We start from the raw sequence: 7,060 nt of genomic DNA, 5'->3' as shown, positions 1-7,060 counted from the left end.
CACAAGCAAACACCTTGTGATTTGTGTAAGGGTCTATGCTGCCTGCGATCACATAGATTGTGTTATTTGCAGGTGTGCATCTGGTAACGACGTGCAATTCAGCGGTTTCTCCACAAACACCACCTCCCAGGATACATCCACTCTGCAAGTGTCTCTAACTCCTTACATACCTGATGGGGGAAAACAGGGACAGGAATGAATCACGTCCAATATCTGCCTACCACAGCCCCACTTAAAATAAGATTTTACTTACCGATAAATCTATTTCTCATAGTCCGTAGTGGATGCTGGGGACTCCGTCAGGACCATGGGGAATAGCGGCTCCGCAGGAGACAGGGCACAAAAGCAAGCTTTTAGGATCACATGGTGTGTACTGGCTCCTCCCCCTATGACCCTCCTCCAAGCCTCAGTTAGGTACTGTGCCCGGACGAGCGTACACAATAAGGAAGGATCTTGAATCCCGGGTAAGACTCATACCAGCCACACCAATCACACCGTACAACTTGTGATCTGAACCCAGTTAACAGTATGATAACAAAGAAGTAGCCTCTAAAAAAGATGGCTCACAACAATAATAACCCGATTTTTGTAACAATCACTATGTACAAGTAATGCAGACAATCCGCACTTGGGATGGGCGCCCAGCATCCACTACGGACTATGAGAAATAGATTTATCGGTAAGTAAAATCTTATTTTCTCTAACGTCCTAGTGGATGCTGGGGACTCCGTCAGGACCATGGGGATTATACCAAAGCTCCCAAACGGGCGGGAGAGTGCGGATGACTCTGCAGCACCGAATGAGAGAACTCCAGGTCCTCCTCAGCCAGGGTATCAAATTTGTAAAATTTTACAAACGTGTTCCACCCTGACCACGTAGCTGCTCGGCAAAGTTGTAAAGCCGAGACCCCTCGGGCAGCCGCCCAAGATGAGCCCACCTTCCTTGTGGAATGGGCATTTACAGATTTTGGCTGTGGCAGGCCTGCCACAGAATGTGCAAGCTGAATTGTACTACAAATCCAACGAGCAATAGTCTGCTTAGAAGCAGGAGCACCCAGCTTTTTGGGTGCATACAATATAAACAGCAAGTCAGACTTTCTGACTCCAGCCGTCCTGGAATTATATATATATATATATATTTTCAGGGCCCTGACAACGTCTAGCAACTTGGAGTCCTCCAAGTCCCTAGTAGCCGCAGGCACCACAATAGGTTGTTTCAGGTGAAACGCTGACACCACCTTAGGAAGAAACTGGGGACGAGTCCGCAGTTCTGCCCTGTCCGAATGGAAAATCAAATATGGGCTTTTGTAAGACAAAGCCCCCAATTCTAACACTCGCCTGGCCGAGGCCAGGGCCAACAGCATGGTCACTTTCCATGTGAGATATTTCAAATCCACAGATTTGAGCGGTTCAAACCAATATGATTTGAGGAATCCCAACACTACGTTGAGATCCCACGGTGCCACTGGAGGCACAAAAGGGGCTGTATATGCAATACTCCCTTGACAAATGTCTGGACTTCAGGAACTGAAGCCAATTCTTTCTGGAAGAAAATCTACAGGGCCGAAACTTGAACCTTAATGGACCCCAATTTGAGGCTCATAGACACTCCTGTTTGCAGGAAGTGCAGAAATCGACCTAGTTGAAATTTCTTCGTGGGGCCTTCCTGGCCTCACCCACGCAACATATTTTCACCACATGTGGTGATAACGTTGTGCGGTCACCTCCTTCCTGGCTTTGACCAGGGTAGGTATAACCTCTTCCGGAATGCCTTTTCCCTTAGGATCCGGCGTTCAACCGCCATGCCGTCAAACGCAGCCGCGGTAAGTCTTGGAACAGACATGGTACTTGCTGAAGCAAGTCCCTTCTTAGCTCCCGAGGCCATTAGTCCTCTGTGAGCATCTCTTGAAATTCCGGGTACCAAGTCCCTCTTGGCCAATCCGGAGCCACGAGTATAGTTCTTACTCCTCTACGTCTTATAATTCTCAATACCTTGGTTATGAGAAGCAGAGGAGGGAACACATACACCGACTGTTACACCCGCGGTGTTACCAGGACATCCACAGCTATCGCCTGAAGGTCTCGTGACCTGGCGCAATACCTGTCCCGTTTTTTGTTCGGGCGGGATGCCATCATGTCTACCTTTGGTCTTTCCCAACGGTTCACAATCATGCGGAAAACTTCCCGATGAAGTTCCCACTCTCCCGGGTGGAGGTCGTGCCTGCTGAGGAAGTCTGCTTCCCAGTCGTCCACTCCCGGAATGAACACTGCTGACAGTGCTATCACATGATTTTCCGCCTAGCGAAAAATCCTTGCAGTTTTGCCACTGCCCTCCTGCTTCTTGTGCCGCCCTTTCTGTTTACGTGGGCGACTGCCGTGATGTTATCCCACTGGATCAATACCGGCTGACCTTGAAGCAGGGGTCTTGCTAAGTTTAGAGCATTATAAATTTGCTCTTAGCTCCAGTATATTTATGTGGAGAGAATTCTCCAGACTTGATCACACTCCCTGGAAATTTTTTCCCTGTGTGACTGCTCTCCAGCCTCTCAGGCTGGCCTCCGTGGTCACCAGCACCCAATCCTGAATGCCGAATCTGCGGCCCTCTAGAAGATGAGCACTCTGTAATCACCACAGGAGAGACACCCTTGTCCTTGGATATAGGGTTATCCGCTGATGCATCTGAAGATGCGATCCGGACCATTTGTCCAGCAGATCCCACTGAAGAGTTCTTGCGTGAAATCTGCCGAATGGAATCGCTTCGTAATAAGCCACCATTTTTACCAGGACTCTTGTGCAATGATGCACTGACACTTTTCCTGGTTTTTAGGAGGATCCCGATTAGCTCGGATAACTCCCTGGCTTTCTCCTCTGGGAGAAACACCTTTTTCTGGACTGTGTCCAGAATCATCCCTAGGACCAGCAGACGTGTCGTCGGAACAACTGCGGTTTTGGAATATTTAGAATCCACCCGTGTTGTCGTAGAACTACTTGAGATAGTGCTACTCCGACCTCCAACTGTTCTCTGGACCTTGTTCTTATCAGGAAGTCGTCCATTTTCTTTGAAGACGAATCCTCATTTCGGTCATTACCTTGGTAAGGACCCGGGGTGCCTTGGACAATCCAACGGCATCGTCTGAAACTGATAGTGACAGTTCTGTACCACGAACCTGAGGTACCCTCGGTGAGAAAGGCAAATTTTTGGGACATGGAGGTAAGCATCCCTGATGTCCCGGGACACCATATAGTCCCCTTCTTCCCGGTTCGCTATCACTGCTCTGAGTGACTCCATCTGGATTTGAACTTTTGTAAGTGTTCAAATATTTCAGATTTAGAATAGGTCTCACCTAGCCTTCTGGCTTCAGTACCACCATATAGTGTGGAATAATACCCCTTTCCTTGTTGTAGGAGGGGTACTTTGATTATCACCTGCTGGGAATACAGCTTGTGAATTGTTTTCAATACTGCCTCCCTGTCGGAGGGAGACATTGGTACAGCAGACTACAGGAACCTGCGAGGGGGAAACGTCTCGACATTCCAATCTGTACCCCTTGGATACTACTTGTAGGATCCAGGGGTCCTGTACGGTCCCAGCGTCATGCTGAGAACTTGGTAGAAGCGTTTGAGGGCTTCTGTTCCTGGGAATGGGCTGCCTGCTGCAGTCTTCTTCCCTTTCCTCTATCCCTGGGCAGATATGACTCTTATAGGGACGAAAGGACTGAGGCTGAAAAGACGGTGTCTTTTTCTGCAGAGATGTGACTTAGGGTAAAAAACGGTGGATTTTCCAGCAGTTGCCGTGACCACCAGGTCCCATGGACCGACCCCAAATAACTCCTCCCCTTTATACGGCAATACATCTTTGTGCCGTTTGGAATCTGCATCACCTGACCACTGTCGTGTCCATAAACATCTTCTTGCAGATATGGACATCGCATTTACTCTTGATGCCAGAGTGCAAATATCCCTCTGCGCATCTCGCATATATAGAAATGCATCCTTTAAATGCTCTATAGTCAATAAAATACTGTCCCTGTCAAGGGTATCAATATTTTTAGTCAGGGAATCCGACCAAGCCACCTCAGCTCTGCACATCCAGGCTGAGGCGATCGCTGGTCGCAGTATAACACCAGCATGTGTATGTATACTTTTTAGGATATTTTCCAGCCTCCTATCAGCTGGCTCCTTAAGTACGGCCCTATCTGTAGATGGTACCGCCACTTGTTCTGATAAGCATGTGAGCGCCTTATCCACCCTAAGGGGTGTTTCCCAACGCGCCCTAACTTCTGGCGGGAAAGGGTATACCGCCAATAATTTTCTATCGGGGGAAACCCACGCATCATCACACACTTCATTTAATTTATCTGATTCAGGAAAAACTACAGGTAGTTTTTTCACATCCCACATAATACCCTTTTTTGTGGTACTTGTAGTATCAGAAATATGTAACACCTCCTTCATTGCCCTTAACGTGTGGCCCTAAAGGAAAATACGTTTGTTTCTTCACCGTCGACACTGAAATCAGTGTCCGTGTCTGGGTCTGTGTCGACCGACTGAGGTAAATGGGCGTTTTACAGCCCCTGACAGTGTTTGAGACGCCTGGGCAGGTACTAATTTGTTCGCCGGCCGTCTCATGTCGTCAACCGGCTTGCAGCGTGTTGACATTATCACGTAATTCCATAAATAAGCCATCCATTCCGGTGTCGACTCCCTAGAGAGTGACATCACCATTACAGGCAATTTGCTCCGCCTCCTCACCAACATTTTCCTCATACATGTCGACACACACGTACCGACATACAGCACACACATAGGGAATGCTCTGATAGAGGACAGGACCCACTAGCCCTTTGGGGAGACAGAGGGAGAGTTTGCCAGCACACACCAAAACGCTATAATTATATAGGGACAACCTTTATATAAGTGTTCCTCCCTTATAGCATTTAATATATATTCATATCGCCAAATCAGTGCCCCCCCTCTCTGTTTTAACCCTGTTTCTGTAGTGCAGTGCAGGGGAGAACATGGGAGCCTTCCCACCAGCATTTCTGTGAGGGAAAATGGCGCTGTGTGCTGAGGAGAATAGGCCCCGCCCCCTTTTCGGCGGGCTTCTTCTCCGGAGTTTGTGATATCTGGCAGGGGTTAAATACATCCATATAGCCTCAAGGGCTATATGTGATGTATTTTTCGCCATACAGGTATTATACATTGCTGCCCAGGGCGCCCCCCCCCCGCGCCCTGCACCCTCCGTGATCGCTGTGTGAAGTGTGCTGACAACAATGGCGCACAGCTGTAGTGCTGTGCGCTACCTGATGAAGACTGAAAGTCTTCTGCCGCCTGGTTCCGGACCTCTTCAATCTTCAGCATCTGCAAGGGGGGTCGGCGGCGCGGCTCCGGGACGAACCCCAGGGCGAGACCTGTGTTCCGACTCCCTCTGGAGCTAATGGTGTCCAGTAGCCTAAGAAGCCAATCCATCCTGCACGCAGGTGAGTTCACTTCTCTCCCCTAAGTCCCTCGATGCAGTGAGCCTGTTGCCAGCAGGACTCACTGAAAATAAAAAACCTAACAAAACTTTTACTCTAAGCAGCTCTTTAGGAGAGCCACCTAGATTGCACCCTTCTCGGCCGGGCACAAAAATCTAACTGAGGCTTGGAGGAGGGTCATAGGGGGAGGAGCCAGTACACACCATGTGATCCTAAAAGCTTGCTTTTGTGCCCTGTCTCCTGCGGAGCCGCTATTCCCCATGGTCCTGACGGAGTCCCCAGCATCCACTAGGACGTTAGAGAAATACAGCTATTATGAATACACAGACACAGAAACATTGCAGGGAACTGAGCAGCTGGTATACACAGGTTCTCATGCAGAGTAAAAGATCAGAGAGTGCATGGTGCAAGAGGGGTGCGGTACTGTATAAAGCCAAAAACATTTCAGCAACTTTTTTGCCTACTTCACAATATGGCGCATGTTGCCTGCAGAATTTGCCCAGGCACGCAGCAGAATGAGCCACGGTCGCACCAACTTTATTCATCAGGCTAGAAGACTCACAAATTTACAAGTACCACAGAGTAGTCCTAGGAATAGTGAAGCAAGAACAGAAGATTCTATCACCGGAACTGTGATCTTCCAGGAAACGGACCATTCTGCAGCAAATCTCCACTTTCGCTCATCCTTAGTGTACCATTAAATGTAACGCTTCACGCGGGAGCAGTGTCAGTGGGAATGAAGGGCCCGCCAGGGGGATGCAGTAGTAGAGGCCCATGGTCAGGAGTGATACATATAGTAAATACTGCTAGTGAATGCTTGGGGATGTAGTTATGTGACCGATGGTTGAGAGACCACTGGTCACTATACCGACGCCAGGATCCAGAAGGGTGGACGGCCCGACAGTCGTCATGCTATCAGACTATCAGAGTGTCCACGACACCCATAAAGTGGGAATAGAACCTGTGGCGAGCCACCAAGTCCACAAGGGGCTTCATTGTTCTCACCCCCATCCCGCCGGCAATCTAAACCCCAGGATCACAACCGCCGGTCACCCATACCCAGCCCCATGCATGATAATGTACCAGATAAATTCAGAATTGCACTGTAAAAAATACTTCATAGTCCTGTACAGTATAAGGTAACATATGTATAATGTATAATTCACAGTCTGAAACCTGATCCCTAGAGAAGGAGGTGGGCCCCCAGGTAGAAGGGACCACTGGAGGTTCCCTTTGCACCCCAGTGGGTCAGTCTGACCCTGCACTTTAGCATGCACACTTCTAAACACGCCCGTCCAGCATACGGAAATACACACACAGAGAATGTACTTCTGATAGGACAGAACAGTATATGAGACTCCAGGTACTAGGCGGCCGTCCAGCATACGGAAATGCACACACACAGAGAATGTACTTCTGATAGGACAGAACAGTATATGAGACTCCAGGTACTAGGCGGCCGTCCAGCATACGGAAATACACACACACAGAGAACGTACTTCTGATAGGACAGAACAGTATATGAGACTCCAGGTACTAGGCGGCTGTCCAGCATACGGAAATGCACAGACACAGAGAACGTAC

The sequence above is a fragment of the Pseudophryne corroboree genome, chromosome 11 (genome assembly GCF_028390025.1).
Source record: "Pseudophryne corroboree isolate aPseCor3 chromosome 11, aPseCor3.hap2, whole genome shotgun sequence".
Taxonomy (NCBI): domain Eukaryota; kingdom Metazoa; phylum Chordata; class Amphibia; order Anura; family Myobatrachidae; genus Pseudophryne; species Pseudophryne corroboree.
Note: the sequence above shows the minus strand (reverse complement) of the source record.